This window comes from Armigeres subalbatus, chromosome 2 (genome assembly GCF_024139115.2).
Source record: "Armigeres subalbatus isolate Guangzhou_Male chromosome 2, GZ_Asu_2, whole genome shotgun sequence".
Classification (NCBI taxonomy): domain Eukaryota; kingdom Metazoa; phylum Arthropoda; class Insecta; order Diptera; family Culicidae; genus Armigeres; species Armigeres subalbatus.
The window spans coordinates 138072114-138096854 of record NC_085140.1 but is presented as its reverse complement, the minus strand read 5'-3'; the positions used below and the strand labels follow the sequence as shown (position 1 = coordinate 138096854).

General features: G+C 41.6%; 1 long non-coding RNA gene across 1 annotated transcript; it reads left to right on the top strand.

The window, feature by feature from the left end:
• Positions 1–17996: 17996 nt before the first annotated feature.
• On the top strand, positions 17997–18512 carry LOC134215176 (uncharacterized). Its single transcript, XR_009980059.1, has 2 exons — positions 17997–18130; positions 18287–18512. It is a non-coding gene; the product is annotated as an uncharacterized LOC134215176 (long non-coding RNA).
• Positions 18513–24741: the final 6229 nt, after the last annotated feature.

The following is a 24741-nucleotide window of genomic DNA, read 5'->3' as shown; positions in this document are numbered from 1 at the left end:
GTTTACCGATGTTTTCGTGGAAGCTTTTACCGCGAATCGAATCACATCCTCATCAAATCAGAACCCAACGCACTTCGACGGATATGCCTGACAATTCAAGCGCCACGCACTCGCGCGTACTTATTTGTTTCTTTCACCCTCATCAAACAAGTGAAAGTCTGATGCTGTCCTCGTATCATTTCCACCGAATCAATTGAAACGGAAATCAGTGGAACCGTTGTTTTTCCCCTGCGGAACCGAAGCATTAGGGTGTTCGAACGATTCAATGTCGACAAAGTCATCATGCTGGCAATATCAACTTACAAGAACATCAACTTTTTACAGGATTTTTGTAGGTGTATCATTTTCTAATCAGGCCGGAGGAACTGTTAATTAAAAACTCACCTGAATTTGTACGATATTAAAAGCGGTAGGGTATAAAAAAGCTTTCAATTAATAACTGAGGAAATGCCAATAGGATACTAAGTTGAAAAGCAAGCGAAGTTCTTGTTGAAATGTAGAGCCATAGAAGAAGGGGTCCTCATTTAAGGGTCCAGAAACAATTTTCTCTGTAATGCAATTCTTTTTTGAAACACCCTAGTAAACATTCAAGACATATGCGGCTCGGTGGTCTATTTGCTCGTCACAGCATCCTCAGTTGATTTCCGTTCGATCTATTTTACTGGTTGAGTTTGTAGTCATAATCATGTGCATACCCACGGGACCAAATGTCCTAATTTGCATATTTACGCCGTTTCGTCACCGGGAAAAAAGATCGGCTGTCGCGCGAACAGTGGTCGTAAAATTGATATTGTTCAATCAGTGGAGGGCCAGCGCGAGTGCCGCTGTTAAGCACTGCTCCAAATGATGCTCGCTGTACGGCTGCTGGTACGTGGCGGAAAATCATAATGTCTTTTATTATCGCAGGCAGATTATTTATGGAATGGCTTTATTCGTTTTCCTTAAAAGAGATACCTTTTTGGCGATATAAACCTAATGCGTAGCTTTTGTGGTCTGCAATTTTCTAAAAAAAAATCGAGTTCCGTGTTGAATTCAAACAAACTAATAAAGTCTACTATTCAGTTCTTCAAATACAACGACTTCAGAACTGCTATGTGTGAACTGCTGGGTTAAGGCCTTTGAAGTAAAAGAATGAAAGTGACAGAAACAAAAACGAGATTTTATCATAGATTTTTTTATATTTTTGCGCTTCAAGCTAATTTTGCTAAAATTCTAAGTATTCCAAATTTTCTATGGAACTTTCGATTTACCATCATAGGTGGATATCACCGTCAACGGAGATGATAATGGATTATCGCTTTTACTGACGGTCTGGAAGTAGGACGTCAAAATCAACCCAAAAGGTCTCTCATAATTTAAATGTATTGTTCTCAGAAACACTCAATCAATTTTATAGGCTTATTCTTGCCCCTTTGGACCAACTGTTACCTCCGATGAGCAATGTGCTATGTCTGCTTTGTTATTATTTTTATTAAAACTTACAACCCGGTGAATTAAAGAAATAGCATCTAGTCATTATTCTTTGCAAACATCTATTCAAATAATTTAGAAAATAAGATTAAAAATCCAGAATAGTTTTTCGAAGAACATAAAAAACCCAGAATACTCCACCTAGCGGTGATGGTGCCTTTTTCGTGTGTTATAAAACAAGAAAACCCACTTGAGCCCTAAAATAAAGACAAGTTAAAAAAATACAAGAAAACGCATAAGAGTGACAAGAAAAGCACATAAGAGAAGTCAAAATTGCACTTCAGGAAGATAGATTCAGTTATTTTCATCAATTCACATTCATTTGCGTTCATTTGAATGCATTGCAGCAGTCTGCAGCAGTTCTGGTCCTCACAAGTTCCAATCTCACGCTTCCACGGGTCTTCCGATGACATTCGACCGCCAGCTAAGGGTTTTATACTTAGCTGGTAGTGCAGCCTGGGCACTGTTGTCCTTCTGACATTAGCTAGAGTAAGAGGTGTGACCAAGGGACCATCGTCCCTAACCCCTAATCCCAAGGCGTCAAGCGACCCGTCCCGAGGGGATGCATGGCCAGAGGGGTGAAATAATGAGCTAGGCCTTTAACGGAGCCTGTGGGGTACCTGGGCACCCTCCACAGTAATTGTCCCTTACCGCGTCATGCTGGGCTCTGGCGTGGTGGACCTCTTTTCCCGAGCAACTCGTGGGATCAAAATGGAGAACCAAGTCAATTCTTCTTCAATTAGTTATAGTAGTGTAGGCGGCAACCGGTTGTTCAGGTCTCCGCCTAGGAGGCTAGAGGCAATAGTCGGCAGCTCGGTGCGCAGCGCCAGCGTGGGTCACTTAACCTTCTCCCCGGCAACGCCGGTAGAAGTTATAGACCGCCCACGGCTTGTGAGAGCGATGAACCGCAACCGCGATGGGCTCTCGGCCTTTGAGGTGGCGACGGAACAGCTGGACGCCATCATCGACTTTACGTCATCGAAGCATAATATCAGCAAGGACCTCGAGGGGAGCTTGCTGAAACTTCGAAAGCCGATGTTGGACGCCAAGCTGGAGAAGGCGGTCGGGACGGCCAAGTGCAAACCCATGAAATCTGCTGAGCCCCGGCCAGGTACCTCCAATACCGGGGGAGGAATGACCTGGAAAGGTCCGTCCACCCAGGAAAGCCGCCCCAGACCAGGGAAATAGAGGGGGATGACGCCTCCTGGATCCTGGTCAAGAACAAGAGGAAACCGAAGACGTCAAAGGCCGAAAAGAAGACCCAGGCGAATGAGGGTAGCAAAAAGTCTAGGGTAGGCGCCAATCGCTCCAGGGGCGATGCCCTAGTCATCAAGACGGGTGAGGCTAAGTACTCGGACGTCTTGAAGGCAATGAGGAGTGACGTCAAGCTAGGTGAAATCGGCGCCGACGTACGTCGAATAAGACGCACCCGGAAAGGCTAGATGATCCTCAAGCTGAAGCGGGGCGTCTCGCAAGGGCGCCGCCTACAAGAAGTTGGCGGAGGAAGTCCTAGGCTAGACAGTCAAGGTGAGGGCCCTCACGGCGGAGGTGAATCTAAGGGTTAAAGACCTGGACGAGATCACCAAAGTCGAAGAGCTCGTCACGGCACTGCGGCGACAGTGTGAAGTGGAGACGCCCACCGCAGCCGTTCGGCTACGGAAAGGTTCGGCAGGGACGCAGGTAGCATTGGTTCGGCTATCTGCAGCGGACGCCTCCAAGGTAGTCAAGTTAGGGAGCCTCAAGGTGGGATGGTCGGTGTGCCCTGTGGGCACCCCATGGGGGGTTCGAAGTGCCCGGCGTTTAAGCGTGCTGCTAAATCACAGTGCATGTAACGCAGCTAAACCTGAACCACTGTGATGCAGCCCAGCAAATGCTGTGTCAGACAGTTGCTGAATGGGGGACGGATATCGCCATCATAGCAGATCCTTACCGGGTACCCGCCAGGAACGGTAATTGGGTCACGGATGGGTATAAAATTGCGCCGATATGGACAACGGGGAAGTACCCAGTCCAAGAGTTGGTATCTTCAACACATGAGGGCTTCATCACTGCCAAAGTCAACGGGGTCTTCTACTGCAGCTGCTATGCGCTTCCTCGATGGTCGATCGAGCAGTTCGGTCGTATGCTAGATTGCTTGACAGCTAATTTGATGGGGCGTAGGCCAGTGGTGATAGCGGGGGACTTCAACGCTTGGGCCGTGGAATGAGGAAGCCGATCCACGAATATACGGGGGCAGATCCAGCTGGAATCACTGGCCATGTTAGGGCTAATGTCGGTACCAAAAGTACCTTCAGCTGGAACGGGGCCGAGTCGATTATCGACGTTACGTTCTGGAGCCCTGGCCAAACGAGTAGTTCGAACTGGAGGGTAGATGATGGCTACACTCACAGCGACCACCTGGCGGTTCGCTACAGTATCGACTATACGACCAGCATTCAGCGGACGGAAGAAGGAGCGAGGCCTAGTCCTCGTATGTGGAAGACATCATACTTCGACGACGAGGTGTTTAAGGAAGCGCTCCGCCGCGAGAACAATACTCTCGTTCTGAGCGGCGAGCAGCTAGTAACAGTACTCTCGCGTGCATGCGATGCCACCATGCCTAGGAAAGTTCACCCTAGGAATGGGAGGCCACCGGCTTACTGGTTGACTCAAGCAATTGCGAACCAGCGCCGCGCCTGCATACGGGCAGGGAGGCGGATACAGCGAGCACGCACAGAAGAGGAGCGTGTTGAACGATGGATGGAGTTCGTGGCTGCTAGAGCCGCTCTGAAAACTGAGATTAGATCAAGCAAAAAAGCCTGCTTAGAGGGTCTGTGTCAAAGTGCCAACGCGAATCCATGGGGTGACGCCTATAGGGTCGTAATGGCCAAGACACGTGGGGCGATGGCCCCTACAGAGCGGCCTCCAGAGATGCTGGAGAGGATCATCGCGGGTCTCTTCCCGCGTCATGACCCAAGTCCCTGGCCTCACTTTGTGGAGCTTCCAAGGGCCAGGGTGGCCGAGGAGGTGGCGGAACTTGGGAGGAATGCACAGTCCCTTAGTGTAGGTATGGCGCCAGGACCGGATGGTATTTCGAACCTGGCAATCAAAGCGTCCATTGCTGAGGCTCCCGAAATGTTCAGATCTGTCATGCAGAGATGCCTGCACGAGGGAGTCTTCCCTGAAGCATGGAAAAGGCAGAGCTAGGTCCTAATGCCAAAGACGGGAAAACCGCCGGGGAACCATCGGCATATAGACCAATATGTCTGCTTGATACGGCGGGGAAGGTGCTCGAGAAGATCATCCTCAACAGGTTGTTGATACGCACGGAGGTTGCGGATGGTCTATCGAGTAACCAGTTCGGCTTCCGGTAGAGTAAGTCGACCGTAGACGCTATGACATAACCTCAGGGGTTCGGCAAGGTTCCATACTGGGTCCGGTGTTATGGAACGTCATGTGCAACGGTGTCTTGAAGTCTTGAGTTGACTGCAGCCTCGATCGCAATTGTGGAGGAGTGGATGAGTTCCAGGAAGTTAGAACTGGCTCACCACAAGACTGAGGGGGTTGTTGTTAACAACCGAAAGTCGGAGCAACAATCGGTGATACGGGCAGGCAACTGCGCGGTCACCTCTGAACGCTTCATCAAACTCTTGGGAGTAATGATCGACGACAAGCTCACCTTTGGTAGCCACGTTAATTACGCCTGCAAGCGTGCATCCACAGCTATAGTGGCATTTTCCCGGATGATGTCCAATAGCTCTGCGGTTTATGCCAGCAAGCGCAAGCTTCTGGCTAGTGTCGCTCTATCCATACTGACGTATGGGGGGCCAGCTTGCGGCACGGCCCTGCGTATTAACTGCTACAGAACGAAGTTAGAAAGTACGTATAGGCTCATGTGCCTAGTAGTTGCGAGTGCGTACCGTACCGTGTCACACGATGCACTTTGCGTCATCACCGGTATGATTGTTGACATCGGCACGAGAGGCATCCGTAGGACTGTCATGTTGGCCTCAATGGTCAAATAGCAGCGTGCATGGGACAGTTCCACTAAGGGTAGATGGAGACATAGGTTGATACCGGAGATATGTACGTGGGTCAAGAGGTGCCATGGGGAAATCAATTTTCACCTGACCCAGGTCCTTACAGGCCATGGTTGCTTCAGACAGTATTTACACCGGTTCGGACACTCGGCCTCGCCCGAGTGTCCGGTGTGCGCAGGTTTAGAGGAAACGGCGGAACACGTGCTGTTCGTATGCCTGCGTTTTCGCATAATGCGTGACCACATGCTTGCCACATGTGGTCTGGACACTACCCCGGACAACCTAGTCCGGAGGATGTATAAAGAATAGATGAGGTTGGCTAGAACGCCGTTTTATCGGCTATCGTCCAAATCGTCACGGAGCTACACAGAAGGTGGCGCGTGGACTCGAGGAATGGCTAGTTCAGGCGCAAATAAGAGGTGGTCCAAGGGTTCGGAGTCGGCTTCATGGGTCATACCGGTGCCCTGTGGTTAAACTCGATCCTTTTTATCGAACAAGTGGTCGCCCAAAGAACAACATGGTATCGCCGCACGGGCGGGCTCCGAGCCCGAGGACGGAAAGGAGTCCTCGTCAAGGCTGGGGCAGGCGTAGGCACCGCGTCGGCAAGTCCCTCTATGTGTTGGCGAATAGGCCCTATCGCAGAGAGGTCAATTTGGGGTGCACACGGCATCATCATTCTTGATAGAAGGTCGTGCAGAGGGAAGCAGGCGCGAAGTCGACCCTTCCCACCTTCCGAGGACATAGGGCGTGGTAAGGCCACCTAGAAAGCCGGCAATGCGCTGGCACGATACCATGGTGTTCTTCTAAAAAAGCGAGTCACGATAATGTTGTGTATATAGATTCTTTTGAAATTTCTTAGCCAAAAACTTCAAATCGAGATGTCTCGAGATTTATCCGAGGGATTTTAAAAAATGGTACAGAGGTCAGAATTACCACAGGAATAGAATCCATTACTTGGATCTGTTTGAAACTCCCCCTTTTACTAATCGACAACTAGCAATAGCCAGGCCAGACCAGGACACAAGAGACTCTCCGGCAATCCCAGGGTCGGCTAACTACTGGGTAATCAAGGGTTTTTCGCGGTAAACAAAAACTAACAACACAGAACTTTCACTTTTCTTGTATATAATTTATTGATTCCTAATTGTGGCGTGTGCGTGTTGTTCTGTGTAATAAATTTGTGTTAATTTGTTAAGTGTGACCTATTTTAAACGTTGGTACCGGTACATACCGCTGGTACTCTCGATGTTGAGGCCGAAATAGCCGGCACAGCGACTCCAGTCCAACTGTGCGGCCAGGAATCTCGCCGGAATAGCGAGGCGAGCGTCGATACGGACGATTCTCGTCCGACGGGGCCAGCGGGCGTTGCTGGACGATGGTGGGCAGGCGTCTTCCTCGTAGGCGCGATCGGCCGGCCGTGGCTTAGCCACCTTGGACGGCCGAGAGAACTCCTCCTTGACGATTAGGGCCTACGGCCCGAGGAATCGTCCGGTGAAGGACGTTACAATCCTTGACGGATTAGGCGCGGAAGTCAAATGACTTCGCGGGCCGAACCGTGCTGAGAATCTACCACAAAAAATAGAGGAAGAGACAAAAGAGGTCCTAAAGGACCGATTGGTATTAAAACCGGGTTTTCCAGTGCACAGCGTTGAATTACCTGAACAGGTTTCCCCAATAATAAAATCTAGCTCCTGCTAGGAAGGGGGGGGAGGTGGGTTCTCACACACTGTATCAACTGCACTTTTTAAAAAACACTTCTTCAGCACACGGACGCCTGATATTAAAGAGGCCGAATTTGGGCAATGGCTCCTCTTTTAAAAGGAATTCCCTCCATATTTTCCCGCTATTTTCCTTTCTGTTTCATCCAACATGACATTTGCACATCATGATGCCATGTTGGATTTTGGTAGCTTCCTCATATAATTACAGCGGTACAATCCCTAACGTTTCTGTGGTAGCATCTACTGTTATTGCACAAGAAACGTGAAGGTTCCGAAACAACAACATAATGACAAAACAAAAATCCACAATTTGTAACCAAACGGTTACATGTTAGACATTTTTATTTTATAATGGCGATCTATCGGAGCACCGTGATATTGATCACCGAACCGGAGCACCAATCAAATTAATTAGATCTGTTAAATCTTTAAATCAGTTTAATCAGGCAAATCCACAAGCTTATTTTTACCGGGATATCAGTCATTTTGAAAAATTCAACAAGTTAGGCACAGCCGAGTTTTCAGCAAAAAAAAATTGTCGAAATTTCTGTGACGTTTGCTTTCTGCAACTAAGAAAACAATTTACTGAAAATCAAGTAACAAACGTAATTTTTTGCCGGAGTTTCTGTTCTTTATTTTCTGAAAAACGGCGGTTCGGATTTTGCCGATAGAAATACTAAGTGTGCAAAACATTTAAGATTTTAGGTCAAGGAAATGTAAACGGTCTTTTAACCACTATTCCAAATTAAACCGTTTGTAGCCAAGTACCTACTCTTCTATCGGCTTCAGAGTAGCTTCTTCAATAGCGAAAAACTTTCATCTCAGCTGCCAACAACGTTAAGGCTTCCAGCCACGAAAAGATAATAAATAAATTATCCTTTATGCTTATGTGCAATAAATTAATAAATATTAAACCTCTATTAAATTTCGTTCCTTCCGTACTTATTCTCATCGCCGAGCGCTCGCAGGAAAGAAGGATGACTTAGTCGCTCCGTTTTCCCCAACTGTGTGCGATAATGTCGTAGTGATACTGAGTGCACCCTTCTCTGAATAGTTTAGGGAAGCCCTCGTTCCAGGTTGCAATCACCTAGCGTGAAGCTGCAAAGGACTTGAGAAAATAATCTTTTTTTTTTTGCTATTGTAGCAGTGCTGCCCTTCACGTATGTATGTGAATATGGAGCTGCATGTTAAAACTAAAGATGCAATAGATGTATTATAACCAAGAATAAGATACTTTCGCGCAAGAAAAATAACCAGGAACACAGTCGTTACATAGAGTCAAATCAAGACACTGCTTCGAATTCCATTGTTTCATCTTCGTTTTCTTTGGTCATAAGATTGTTTTTATACAGCATGCATACAAAATTAAAATCAAACACGCTCTACGAATGAAAACCGATATTTTATAGTGAACTATTGTTTTAAAAGCTTTTAATATCAGCTCAAACGTTTTATAGATCCTCGGGGGACTCCAGTTGGCTTAGATTGCATTTTTCATGAATCATCAACTATTATTATTCATAACCAGCCATCGTTTAAACATAAATGAGCAGCCATTCCGAATTCTACTTTCCTTAATTAATCATGACACTTCCACCGAGATTTTGCAGCCCAGCAAGAAAGAAAAACGCGTCCATCTTGCATGCTGTTTCGTTAATGAAAATTCATTTCGCTTATCGTTTATGCAGTTTTATGTGTATGTGCACCTCGGAAGGGCACTATTTCATGCTGCACAACGTATCTCACTTGGACCGGACTATTTATTTATAGCGAAAAGCTTTTCCTCCTTCTCCCTATGGCTGCCTGAGAAGCGGTTAGCTGCTTGTACAGTACATACCAACCGACAAGGAAACGGTGTTGGAGGTGGAACATTTAAAAGAAAATGCATCTAATTGGCCCGGTAGCAGAGGCAAAGACTTAAACTTTTCCTCCGAAGGAGATTTTATCTCGGACCCAGCGCAGGAGCAACAGCAAGCACTCATCTCGAATTGGCATAAACGCGACAATGTGGCATGGGAGGATGCAGCCGAAATGTCGTACTTCCGTGTGGCAGTTTTTCCGATCCACCTTAGTTGAACTTTTACGGTGAGTAGCAGCGGGAGCAGGGGGCAATGAAATTGATGGTTTTCCTTGCCAAACTAGTTTTTGCTCGGCGTTCATTAAGATTTTGCCATATTCTTGTCGCTTTTTGGCCACTTCTAACTTTGTTCCCGGTTGGAGCCGGTCGTGATAATTAAAAGTTTTACTACCGTAGAAAACGGAGTGCACACCTTGAAACGAGCGTGTTTGAACAGTTTTCTGTTAGAAGTTTTGTATCAGCTTTGATAAGGAGAAGATTTATTTCCATGGAGACTGAATTTTCAATCGCCATGAATAAGAATTAGTTTTCTGTTGTTCATATATAATTAAACGAAACATTTTATTTTATTTTTTATAGACAAGCCAGCCACGGGCTAAAAGTCTCTGTAATAAAGATATTCCATTTTAGTTAAGCTTTGGGTGAATTGCTTGGCGAAACTAAAGCGATTGTGTGCCGCTCAAAGCCCACTAGCCCTAATCCTAGTATTGGGTGCGACTCTAAACATCTGACACAACGGCCCTCCCTCTGACGAGATAGCAGGTCCAAGAGCCGCCTATAAAACGAATGACATAAGATATAATAGAACGCACACACGGTCAAGCAGTTTGATCAACATTGACTCCACCTCTCGTTTAGTCAAACATTCTTCAAGTTTTACCAACAGCGGCACGAACAATCAATTTATTCGACCAACAATGTCACACACGAACGACCGAAACGCCAACTTGAGCACCAACCAGGGCCGGATTAAGCGGGGGGCGTGGCCCCGGGGCCCCTTCCGTCTAAAACCTTCAAAAAATATATGGGGGTTTGTGCAAGTGCACTACAAATGCTCAAACATGTTCTACGAACCTTGACTCCACCCCCGACAACTCAAACCAAAATCAAACCGTTTTAATTTTTTTCCTACCGAGCCGCCAACTGTCAAATGGTTGTTCGAACAACTTCACACACGTTCAAACAAAGCAGCAATCGAAGCGTTTTCTTGGGGGCGGAGTCAATGTTCGTCAAACTGCTTGACTGGTGTGTACGTTGCATAATACGACTCGATGCAATCGGTAACGACCTAAGCGTTGGAACATGGAACTGCAAGTCGTATGGTTTTGCAAGTTGCGACGGAAAATCTACGACGAACTATGAAACTTCGTGTCGCTGCAAAGAACAAGACAGACAAGACAGAAAGTGTGGAAAAGCGGGCATCGAGCGACTCAGAGTTTGTTATTGACAAACGTACCTCGCAACAAGCCTTTATCAGAACCCACACACAATATAACAAGAATCATTTTGTAATGATAGTTAGATTCTTGAGTATTTCCATAAAAGCACAAACTATGGTAGCATAAAACCGAAATTTGCTGTAGAGATAGTGCAAAATAACTGGATGAAAATTTAGCAACAAAATTGTCTTCTTTTTTGCTGCAGACAAAAATTTTCGGATCTTTGTCATTATTATCTCCAACAAAAACAAAAAATGCGCATCCAAGAAAAATTGATAACTTGATCAACACTTTTACATGGACGACAAATACGGGTCAAATATGCTCATTACAATTCGCAGCACCTCTCTTTTTGCCTTTCTCGTACAACAAAGTTGTACCAGAAAGGCTTTCATTTCACTCCCAAAACGTACTTTTTATAGAGCGCTTGTAGACCCATAGTATTATATACCATTCGATTCAGCTCGACAAACTGAGCAAATGTCTGTCTGTCCGTGTGTGTGTCCGTGTGTGTGTGTGTGCGTATGTGTGTGCACATTGAAACATTAGCCAATTTTTCTAGTACTAAACCTGAATCGATTTTGCTACAACAAGTTGCATTCGATGGGGAATGTTTTCTTCTTGTTCACTATTGAGTTTCATAATGATGGCACTTCTCAAAAAATAGTAAATATTCAAAGAGTTATGAGACATCATTATTTCGTAACAAATAAGCTATCGATTTTCTAGGTTAAGTTTTCCCAAGACACAATTTATTCGAAACCGGCACACTGACAGCATAGAATACACAGCTTACACGGAAGAAAAAACTTCACAAAGAAACATAGAAACCCATTAATGAGTTAAAAAGTACCTATTTTAAGATTTCATGTATACACTGAAAATTCTCGTTTATTTTTTCAAAATGACCTAAGAAACATATTTTCATGAATGAATTTTAATATTGCGATCAACAGACCAATATGATAGCTTTTGATTGCAGTACACAAATTAATTCATGAATAAAAGGTGACATATGTTCTTTTTAAAAGTTAAGCGTCATTTCTGCCATTTCTTTCCCCTATGGGCCGATGTGAGCAGTGAGAAGTGAAAAGTGAGACATGAGAAGTGCGAAGTGAGGAGTGAAAAGTAAGAAGTAAGAAATGAAAAATGAGAAATGAAAAATCACCAGATGATCCGAAATGAAAACAAAAATGTTTTTCCAAATTTAATCTAGACTATCCTTTGAAAAGAGCTGAAATTTTTTTGCTGATATTTTCAAATGGATATAATAGAAAAACGACGCATCCCACAAAAAAGTGTTGTATGGGTGACCATCGCAAAATCAGTCTAGCTTTCTAGTGAAAATATCGGAAACAATCCAAATCGAGCCCTACACTGAAAAAAATCAGTTTAAAAATTTTAAAGTCGATTTGCGAAAAAACGCCCTTTTTTATTTAAATGAAATTTTGTCTCAAGATAGATGATTATGTTCCCTACCAACCGTCCATACATCGCAAGCTGGGCACTCTTAAGGAAAAAAAGTTTTTCTAACAAAAACTTTTTCTTGTCGGAATTATTTTCAGTGTATTTTCATCTGAAATTAAACCAATGAAAGCCATCGTTATAGAACCCCAAGCAAATCTATTTTTATGATACATTGTCTAATTTAGCCACTAAATATAGTTTGTTTTTAAATTAAGAGTAATATTAAGAAGGGGTTTATATCTTCAAAAAAAATATTATATTCCATTATTAGCTTCTTTAGTTGCGACCAGTTACGAACAAAACATTGTACTCTGCCTGACTGTACAGGAATACTTAATATGAGTGTATTATGTATTCATATTTTAAATCCACCCGTTAAAGACATTGAATAAATCAATTCCGTCAAGAAAAGTTTTGTTAGAAATTTTTTCCCTTCAAAGTGCCCAGCTTGCGATGTATGGACGGTTGGTAGGGAACATAATCACCTATCTTGAGACAAAATTTCGTCCAAATCGAAAAGGGCGTTTTTTGCAAATCGACTTTTAATTTTTTAAATCGATTTTTTTTAGTGTTGGGTTCAATTTTGAGTTTTTTAAAAAGTTTTATTAGAAAGTTTGACTGATTTTGCGATAGTCACCCATACAACACTTTTTAGTAGGAAGGGTCGTTTTTCGATTATATCCATTTGAAAAAATCAGTAAAAACAAGTTTGACCCTTTTCAAAAGATAGTCTGAATCAAATTTGAATAAACTAAGTATGCACTTTTCCTTTAACTGCACTTCTTAAATATTGACCAATAAATTTACAAAAAGTCAACTTAAACAATCAGAACACTTGCAAGTTCCCAAAAAGTTCTATTTTGGCTTTACGCATTTTATTACATTTCCCGCATAACTTTTCAAAAGGACCTAAGTAAATTTTTTCATGAATTCTCGCTTAACTTTTCAAAAGGACCTAAGTAACATTTTTTTCATGAATTAATTTGAATACTGCAATCAATATTGTGATTCTCGAGATATTATAGCATTTTGCTCATTCACCTCTGCCTCGCTTAGTTGTGCGCCGCTAAGGTATTGTGTCATATTATGGTACTTTACTCAATTTAAGTGTAGAATATTACATCACAAATTAAACATAATTCTCGCTTAATTTTTCAAAAGGTCCTAAGTAACATTTTTTTCATGAATTAATTTGAGTACTGCAATCAAAAGCTTTCATGTTTTTCTGTTGATTGCGCTATTCAAATTAAATCATGAAAAAATGTTACTTAGGTCCTTTTGAAAAGTTAAGCGAGATTTGCACTACTAATCTCCACTTAAACAATATCCCGAACGCAACACAGGCGAAAGAAAAGCAAAAAACTACTAAACCTCGAACAATTTCACTTAAAAATATCTTTTCGTAAAGGGACGACAATATGCTACATACCTTACAAGCGAATGTGGAAAAGCTTACCGAAAGCTCACATCTATTTGACATTGGTTTATTTACTTTTTGCATGGCGCACAACTCGGCGCATGGGACCCGGCGCGTAACTGGTGAGCCAGTATGCTAATTTTAGAAAAGAATCGCAATAGCTTTCATGTTGTTCTGTTGATTGCAGTACTCAAATTAATTCATGAAAAAAATGTTACTTAGGTCCTTTTGATAAATTATGCGAGATCTATAGTACAGCAGAAAGTCCATTGCTGATAAACGTTCATTTCGAACAATACACCGCAGATTGCTGGTTAATTTTTTTTTGACATGTACTCTGTCTCGCTCAAACCAACAGCGAATAATCTAGCGACTACTTTAACGAACTATTTAAGGAACAGCTACTTTAACCGACCGTGTCCATTTAGCAAGTACGGTGTTGAACATAATCTGGAGATTAAAATAACACTTAATAAAGTTTAAAAAAAACTTAGCAAGTAAACCGCACAATATTGAGTAAAACAAATTAAGGGTGTAGCATTTCTGCATGCGGTGAATAAATTTCGCACCGTGTATATAACTGACAGCATGAATGTTTGTGTTGCTTCTTTCGTGCTTTATAGACGAATCCAAGTAAAAATAAGAAGAAGACACACGACGGTGTTAACTTTGACAGATCCTACAGCACAGCATAGGGAGATTTTAAAATGCTTATTATAAATTCTAGACAAATTGTAATTAAAATCTGATTGATCTACGGTACGGAAAAAGTTCTGAATTACGTATCTGGAAGCTTATCTCAATTTTTTTAATATTTTCCAAAAATGTATCTATCATACAATTCGGAACTTTTTCCGTTCCATACATCAATCAGATTTTAATTACATTTTGTCTAGAATTTATTATAAGCATTTTAAAATGATCTCCCTATGCTGTGCTGTAGGATCTGTCAAAGTTAACACCGTCGTGTGTCTTCTTCTTATTTTTACTTGGATTCGTCTATTGATGATGCTAACCTCTCAAGCAAAGTTTTCCAAAGCTTCAAATGTGGAACACGAAAACTAATGGACGAACACACACGCGCTAGAGACCCGAAGCCGATGACTTCATCCGCCTCAACACAGCTGTAAAAGTTTCGTCGTTGGAAATAAAAATCGCATACCTACGTACATGCTTTCTCGTGCGCTCGTTACGTTTGCTGCCATTTTGTTTCATGCTTTGGAAGGAAAGAAGAGGCGTGTCATTAAGGCTAACTGCTTTTTGGTTTGGGTGGTTTGGTTGGTTTGGGTGGAATGATGGTGTAGTTTGGGCATATGGGTGCTTTGAACATAACGTTCGTTTTCATACACCTCCTTATTTCCATATTATGCGGCTTTTTTTCATTTATATTTATGTGAATTGTTGGTTTCATTTTCACAAATGTACTTGTACAATTATTACACAAAGGGATGCAAAATCAATGTATGACATACAACTATGTAGTATGATTGAAAAAACACTACGTGGGAATCAGGAAAGTTGGAAACATATCGAATTTTAATCCATATGTATTTTTCAAAACGCGCCGTTGCGCTAATCATTGTATTTACTATCGCTAATCATTGTACTACCGCACGATCGCATATTTGTAACATATGCATTTTTTTCCTTTCTCGTACAACAAAGTTGTACCGAAAGGCTATATGATTGCTAAAAAAAAACTTGATAGAAGGCCCGGAGACCCATAGTGTTATATACCGATCGACTCAGCTCGACAAACTGAGGTGACGTCTGTTTTTTGTGTATGTGTACAAATTTTGTAGGCACACTTTTTAGAACTTAGAATTATCCGATTTACTCGCAACAAGTTGCATTCGACGGGGAATTGTTTGCTATTGGAAATGGGCCCGATCATTGCTTTTCGGAATTATTGAAAAAACATTGTTTTTCCCCAAAGGTCCCCCTTGAAAATTCAAAGAACAATTTTTTTTTGAATGGTGGCAAGGCAAAAATATTAAAAATGATCGAAAAAATGTGATCTATTCCCCCAAAGAGCTTTTTTGACCTTTCTAATGTGATTTTTTCAATATATTTTATAATGCACGAGAAAGGCATCATCACTGCTAGGTGGATTAATCTGGGTTTGTTGGAATAACCTCGTATAGTAACAAACACTAAATTTCCTCCCGAAACGTGCCTTGATAATTAAAAACATCAGCTTCCGGTTGCCAAATCATACTGAGAACTCGCTCGTACGCTAATGATTTGTCAACAAAAAATTTCACCGTATCCTTCGTCTGCTGTTCCCCGACACGTGTCAGAACGCTCTGGGCGAATTTGAAAACCAATTTCGGATGTTGAAGCCCGCTTTGGAATGAACCAACTTCATCCGTACGGTCAACTGTACCGCTTCCTCCTCAGTATGCACACTATACAGGAAATCGTCAACGTAGTGGTGTTTAATAATTGCTTCAGCTGCTCGTGGATCTTCCTCTGCATTCATATTCTTTATGAATTGCGCAGCCGAAGGTGAACACGAAGTGGAACGTATCCATTATGAATACTTCAAAAGAATCGGATGGTTTATCTCGCCAAAGGTATAACTTACCTGATATATCTTCGGGTCGAATCTCTAGCTGATGAAAAATCTTACAGATATCCGCACACATAGCCACTTCGAACTGTCTAAAGGTACACAATACTGTTTAGCGAGGTACTAGTAGATTAGGACCCGCAAGTAGTATCGAGTTTAATGACTGGTTCTGCACTTTGGCAGCTGCATCTCACACCAATCGTAGTTCGGGTTTCAAATAACGTTGAGAACTAGATACCAGGTCTGCTTGGGGTCAAAACTGGTTAGTTCATGTTGACATCCCTTGTGCACTTAACCCTTTGCCCGATACTCTTGAATTTGATGCCTAACGTTGTCGTACAACTCAGGATTCGATGCGAGGCGACGTTCGAGACAGCGTAATCTTTTCTACGCCATTGGCCTGCTGTTTGGAAATCCACCAGATCATATTTCCATAGCAAACCGGTTTGAAATCGTCCTGATGATGTCCGTACCGTAGTGTTCTCCAAGATCTTCCTAGCCCGCCGGTCATTGTCATTTTCGATCAAGGGCGATGATTGTCCCACACTTTCGATCGCAAAAACTGCTTGACAAGGTCGTAGATCGGGTGTACGAGCACCAATGTGATACAAAGGTTGAACCATCGGTTCAATTTTAGCAGGCTTGGTTCCGTAAATAGTCCAACCTATCCTAGTTTTGGCAGCAATTGGACTACTTCTAGCCCCTTCTTTACCTTTCAGCGATGCTGCTGTGTTGAACTTAATCCTAGAATTAAAAAAGCACATTAATAAAGCAAAAAAAAAAAAAATCAGCGGTGCCATTACATAATAATTGTCCAACCCAATGAATATTGTTGGAACAGCGCCTGTGTAACTGTGTACTGGCAAACCTCGAAGATGCGAAAACTGTTTGCAAAGCTCACTGTAGTCCAATGATTGATCGGGGAGATTCAAGTTCTTGACGGTGTGTACCTCCTTCAAAACATGATGCTTTGTAGCCCACAAATCTCCAACTTGATCATCTAGGATTCTTCTTCCATCCGCTCAATTTCATTTGTCCACTGCAAACAGAGAGGATGTACGTCTCCAGTCACTCCGAGTTCTTTCCCCAACTTTGATTCCACCAGCGTTTTACCGTCGAGAAAGGCAAATGTTTGTACAGTTTTACCATTCCCATAAAGTGTCACGGGTATAATCCGAAATAACGAAACTTGGTGGAGCAGACGATGAAACGTTACGGTAATTGTTTTCCTTGGTGATTCGGTTGATTGTGATTCAGGTTTTCCAGGATGCAGTAGTTTATGATGTCGGTCTTCACATCCATTCTCGCCGCAAAATGTACCTTTGCAGGGGAATCGTCCATTAGAAACACTCTTCAACGAATTTCCAGCGATTGTGCAAGCCCATATTGCGAAAAACTTCACAATCCCTGATCTGATGACCCTTCTTGCTGCGGCCCATGCAGGGTTTCGGCTTGTTGACTTCGCGTTCAACTCTGCACAGATTATCTGCTTGGGCATACATTGCACTGTGAGCATTCACATACAACTCTCTTTTGGCTTCTGTTTTTCTTGATTATTGTTGCGATGTCCAACTGCTTTGAAGGAGAAGGTTACCTCACTCGCAGCTGTCACAATTTGGTCCATGTAACAACCAAACGTTGAACTGAGACCAATTTAGCTCGATGGTAGCTGGAAGCTTGTCGACCAACTTTTGTAATAGGGGCCGTACACATATTACACGGACAGAAATTTAGATCCATTGAAATAATAAAAATGATTGTTGCTTTTATAGAACATAAGTCATTTAAATTTATCTTGAATATTATTGTTTTTATGCTATAAACTTCAATTATTTTTAACTCAAATTATGTTTATTTCTATAAACAAGAATATTCATTATTATTGTAAAAACAACAAGAAATAACATTGACTCAATACAAATGTTTATTGCATTTAATGAGCAAGAATCTTTCCATTCCCTCGTTCGCTTTAGACACACACCGAAAATAACATAGCATAACGCACATAACGCTCAAATGCAACAAAAACACTATCCACCACTCCCTCGTCGTCATGTTAGTGGAAATTCAAAATCAAGTACAAAAGTAAAAACAAAAACAGAAAATTGTGAGAAACTTAAAACATGAATATCGGCTGTTTTTGTCGGTTTATTCCATCAAACTACAGGTAAGTAAATACATTAACAATCAAATATCAGAAGCTAAACATATTCATAGTGTTTGTCCAAAAAAATTGTGTCGTATTTATTTAGCGAGATTGTTTTTTCTTATTTGTACCGTGGAAACCTTTTTCTGAGGTAAAAAACATGCATTTATGTTCTAGGTGTACTTTCATCGCCACCTGTTTTTGCCAGAGGTCGGCACAATCCGACCATCACCTATTGCGATCGCTGGCTGGCGGTCAATGAGGCTGGCCAAACAGGAGAGCTCTACGGGACATGCAAAGTGACAACCAAAAGATGGGGCTGATATTGAGGGATAAAATTTGTTACTATGCCGGTCGTGGTATGAAAGCAAGTATGAAATAAACAAAATTGTTCCTTAATAAACGTATTTAAAAAAAAAAAATATGAAAGAAATACCAATTTCAATAAAAAAATATTTTTATTTTAATTAGAGTACGTAATTGTTTCAATAAAATCGATTATAAAAACAATAATATTTCACTATTGTATTCTATTTCGTTTATCTTTGAAACAATAAGAAACATATTTTTGAAATAACAATATTATTTTTATTAGCCGAAGCGATTCAACTGCGTTACTTTTATAGCCAAGGTTCAAACCCATTTGAATTCTAAAACAATTTCTTTTTATTTCAACAATACTTGAACCAGCTGGATTATGAAAATAATAATAGTTTCTTGTTACCGCCAAAACAATGTGAAATTCTGTTTGACTTTACGTCAAATATTGTTATAAATACAAGAGTTTTTTCTGCGTGTACGTAAACATTTTGGGGGGGGGGGGGGTCGGTCAATATCTTACGCTCCACTTAAATAAAAATTCATTTGTATGAAAAAAATCTTACATGGGAAGAGGGGGGGTCGAAAGACCCAGAAAAATTGGTTACGTAATAAGTGTACGACCCCATAGTAGAGGATTCGACAGGTGATCATGTAGACCAGCGGCCTGAAGATGACTACAGAAATTCTTGCAAGCCAGTCCGAAACCGATTAACGATTCCAAATGTTCAGGTTTGGGTGACAGACATTGGCGTAACTACAGGGGGGCTAGGGGGGGCTATAGCCCCACCTAGGATCTGGCTAGCCCCCCCTAGAAAAATTGTGACTTTGTATAAATATTGCTCATATCTAGTCCACTGATTATATACGGGGGAAATGCAGAGAAAGGATTGGCTTCATTATCCAATCCCACTATTCGAAACACTACAGCAAGTTGAATCTATTCGCTCAAGTTTTTGAACTTCGAGCAATTGTTATAAGGCTTGCTCACGACAAAATCTGGACCCCTCAAAACACGTTATAACTTATGAAATACCAAAGGAAATACCTCATCAACAAGTGAATTAAAATATATTATTTATTAGTATTACAAGCACCTAATGGATAATGGACAATTCCTTGAGATTTTCAAGTTTTTCCAGGGTTTTGTAAGCAATTGTTATCTAAATCGAGCGTATGATCTTAACCTTCATAACTAATACCAATCCTAAAAGCTGCAGCGCATTTTAATTATCGCTGTAGACTTCTTGAGAAAGGTTCGGTAAAACTCTTAGATTTCAAGTAGAGGTAACTAAAAATTGAATAAGAAAGAACTTTGTATTCTTTCTGATGGATTTTAGAACTCCGCATACTTTTTAATTCTCTAAACTCCTATTGTCACTGCAACAATGAAACCAGTGAAAATGTCTCAGTAGGCGTGAAAAGGACCTACTGAGAGAAAAGATGTGTTAAATGTTCCTATGTGTTAACAAATGCTCTCATAAGTTAATTTGTTGCATTTTTTTTAACCAAATTGAAAATTAACGACCAATAAGTTGTAATGGGATCTAAAACTGTTTTTTTAAATCATCCTAGAAGTTATTCTAAAAGAAAAGAAAGGTTAGTTTGTTGTGGTCAGATCGCCGTTTGAAAGCTCGTAGGAATTGCCAGGCCACTGAATTGAAAGCTGGAGAAAAGAAAAAAATTACAGTTAAAATAGAAAAGATCACGCGAAAAAAAGCGTTCATGAATTCGTGAACTAACGAGTTCACGGTGTATTTTTTCGTGAGCAACAGTCACGGATTCGGGAATACAGTCACGTTTTCTGGAACGTTCTGGAAATCGTGACTGGTGTTCCCGAATCCATAAATGTGTATTTTTGCTGGTTCACTAATTCGGGAACGCTTTTTTTACGTGTTTAATAAAAAGTTAGCCCCCCCTAGAATTTTTCATTAGTTACGCCAATGGTGACAGATGATCAACTGGATCGACGATGGATGCATTAAGTCTCGGTGAGTGCTAATAGCAGCTCAGGAACAACGGCTACTCGAATGGATACCCGGAGAAAATAGGGAGCTCTCTGTGCATTACCTGTCTGGCAGCGAGTTGTTGTGATACTAGGGTAAAAGTTCCGATAGTCGTGGGTGTTCCTATAGTTGCGGTAGTGGTGTTTTTACACAATCCACTTAATAATCGCAGCAACCCATATAGTCTATCAATTAATTAACCTGTCATCACACGAAATAAAAGAAAACAGATTGAGATTTGCATAAAAATCGGTAAAGTATCATTAAAATACCTTATTTTCTTCTCTGCTTTGCACCAATAGTTGCGGTAGTGTTCCTATAGTTGCGTGTCCCGTATGAAAACAATAGGATTCGCAACTATAGGAACACGAATTAAAAAATACCGCAACTATTGGAACACTGCACCAATAATTGGAGGTATCATTTTAGGCAACAATGGTGGATTCTTTTGCGTTTGGATCAATCTTCGTTTGAAAACTGATTGAGGAGCTATCGAATGTACACTTGAGGTAAGTGAAATAAAGTACCGACTTGGAGTAAGCAAAGAAATAGTGATTGAACGTGCTTAGTTCCTCAACTATTGGGTCTTTTACTCTATTGGTGACAAACAAGATGGCACAGTATGCACGGCGAGGAGTCAAATGAGCTTGAGGTGTGCTCATTTGCGCCGGTAAAAACGGCAGAACTTGGGGGGCTAAACATGATCTGGTGGAATTAGGTAGTGTGTAATTGACCGTGTGTAACGGTCGCGTGGGTGGTGACGAGGCAAACAGCCTCAAGCCATCAATGTTGATATTTGGAGCGGTAGTAATATTGGAGCACCGAGAAAATTCCTAAGCAGAGTTTCGCATTAGTGCAGCGGAAGTGGTCGTTGTACTGCATACCGGTGCTTGGTTCTGTTGTACTTGCTGATCCATGCGCCACTGGCCTTGACCCATCCGGATGTGTTGAGTAGGGCGGGTTGAACTGGCAGTCAGTTGTAGCTGAAGACTATCGACCCGTTGCTGTAGTTCGTACAGTTGCTTCGTTAAGTCTTCAGGTGTACGGATTGGTGAAAAGGAGAAGTTAGCTGCTGCCGCTGCAACGTGTTGAACTGGTGAAATAGTGCTCACGCCGCCTACCGCTCCCTCAGATGATTCGTCGCACACAGCTACACTGGTTACGTCTAAACCCGTTGTGCGTTGCGATCCACAACGACAAATGTTTGTTAGCTTGGCCGAAGATTTGACCAGCAGTGACTCTTGATCAACCTGATTCGTGCGGTTGGACGAAGGTTTTTCATTCTGCTTAACGGATTCGATTGTAATTGTCGCTGGTGTTACCTGAACTGATTTGGGAATGGCATAAGTCCGGCATAGAGTAACTCGTTCTGATGAGGCTGAACGATGGCACTGCCCCCATCGGAGTGTATCCTTAAGTTGAGGTTATTATTTATTATCGTCTACTGGTATGCGCCAACTTGGACACGTCTTCTCCGAAGTAATACACTGCCAAAAATATTTATCTATATAAGATATATGTGTCGCCGTTATAAATTTTTGCAATAGCTCCACCATAATTTATATATATATATTTTTTTATATATCTTTATTAAAGAGATTTTCAGCCCTAGGCTGGCTCATCTCTCATCCTAATATAATCGATATAGATCCACACATAAATTAAATAATTGCTTATTCGAGACCACACATAAAGCTTATTTGGGTATATATTTTATTAGTAGTTCGCGTGGAGAATGGTTATGTGTGCGCTGATATACATCATAAGTTAAATCTATGGATTTTTGCCAATAAATATGTGTGGATTTTTAGTAGTGTAGCAATATTCGACTCGAATCGAAACATGGTATGGCGAGATTTATTGTTACAAATCTATAAAGTTTTTTAGCGCAGCGGTTTAAGAGGCTTTGGACATATTACGGCAAAACTCGTACTGTTTTTGAGTTTGCTTTATAGCTAAAATTTGAATTAATTTTTTATTTCAACATATTCATTTTAATTATTTTAATCTTACATTTCTAGTCCTGTACTGAATTTTTCATCCACTGTCCAACTTTAGTATATCAATTTTAAGATTTCTTCTGTATATGAGGCCTATCAAAGAGACACCTAAGAGACACATGTTTCTTGACGATTTCGCTGTCAGCACCTATCTCTCCTGTCACGGTTTTGATGACAGACGTCGGGCAGAAGCAGCGGCGCTTCGCGTCGACCGAGTGACCCTTTCATGGTGCTTTCATGCCTTGGTGCTGGATGGTTGTTGCTCGTAACACTTCCCGAATGGTGCCTGCTATGAAAAAAAATGAATAAATTTATAAAATCATAAAACTCATCAGTTTTCTTTAAGATTGTTCAAAACTTTATTATTTTTCGGTAAAATTTTGAAATCCCCCCTTCAAATAAATAAATTTGACAACGAAATTTTCCAGGAGGGGGTAGAGACAAAAGAAGATTGTGAGCACTAGACTGTAAGCAGAAATCACTCAGCACGTGGTATCTGGTCCTTGTGCAAACACGTTTTACCTCGAGTATAGTTAGCCGTTGAAAGAGAACGATCCGTCAAAGCTCGTGGACAGGTTGCTGCGATCGCGTGTTACCAGATGTGCTTAATAGCTCATTTCGAATAGTGACGGTTATCGTCTAACTGAGCTACTTCAACAAAGGGGCGCATACTCACATCTTCCTTCCTCCCCGTAAAAGAAAAATAATAAAAACGTATTATTAACGTATTATTGTTATCAAAAAACGAAAAGGCCTATTGAGAAAAATAAGGCTTTTTCAATGCTGCTGTTCCGTGTACGAGTAATTTCCTTCTTCTCGCGATTTGGACGTGGTTGGACCTCTTCCTCTGGATGGTTTTCTGGTGCTTCCCGGTCATTGTGATCACGCCACGGGTGAACCTTTTTGGTCTGAGATACCGTGGGGCATCGAAATCCTTACACTTAAGCACCTTAGTATATGAAAAAGTCATTAGAAAATAGGAATCGAATGTAAATAAAACGTTTGTCACTGATACAGGAGCATGAAGGCTTCTAGTTTTGAAGTGTTTCACATTTACTCATTAAAAACTACGAAAAACATGATAAAATCATGGATAAAATCTACTACTCCTGACTCGAAATTCGTCCACCGTGGACGGGTTTTGAATCAAAGGATCAAAATCCGTTCAGCTATTATTTAACTAAATATTTAAATTAAAGCAGTCTGATTGACTAAACTACCACTGTAAAGAACTCGATAAGCACCTTGAGAAGCGATCCCTTCGATTTGTATTCCGCTTATCTTATGTAATGATTCGCAATTAGCAATTAAAACACAGTTACTTTTGTTGCAATTATGCTCTACCCGAAAACAAAATGGCGGCAAAAACTCCGCGTTTGGTGGGTGGCGATTTGTTTATTATTTTTGTTGTTTTAATTTCAAAGCCTTTTTTCAATTTCTTTGCCCTAGAAGCTTACTGCCAAGTATCTGATTCGGATAAGATAAATTATTTCTATATTAATTACCTTTAACACCCTTTAATTCATTGATATCTCATGAGGTGGACGGATTTCGGTGCTGTACGGATTTCGGTTCCGCACGGTACATGGCGCTTAAGGGTTTGGCCTGCATCGTTAGTAAACGTCAGATTACCGTTCCGTTCTTCGAAAACCGTGAAACGCAAAGGAGAAGATATCGCTTCCCCCTTTGCTCGAATCGTACGTTCTACGATGACATGATCACCGGGCTTAACCCGACATGGCCGAGCATTCTGCCGGGCATCTTCACGTTGTTTGGAAAGTAATTTAGCTGTTCGATCGCGTTGCTCTAGAAGCTCATCGTCAATGTCGCTGCCTTCGTATCGTAGGAGTGGGAGTCTACGTTTGATTTTGCGGCCAATCATGGCTTCTTCAGGTGGAAATTGTGTCACTCGATGTGTAGCCGCATTTTGTGCATCTACAGCTACGCGAAGCTCTTCGATGAAGTTGGTCTTGTTAGAAGACCCCTTGTTTATGATCTTCATATACCCCTCCACGAGACAATTCTGCTGAGGAAGTATCGGTGTGGAGTATAAAGTGGTAATTCCTCGCTCAGCACAATAACTTTTATACCTATTCGTTTCCGTTGAAAGGCGGCCCATTATCGGATTTGATATTTGCCGGAAAATCTTCCCTTTCAGAACTCGTTGTCTTCACTGGTTTGGCTATCAGGTACCGTGATCTATAGTTCACAATCGCGAGAACAGAGATTCCACCGAATTGAACATATGGACTGTTAAAATCCAACGCATTTGTCCCCCAAACAGCCTTGGAAGCAAAAGTACGCTGCA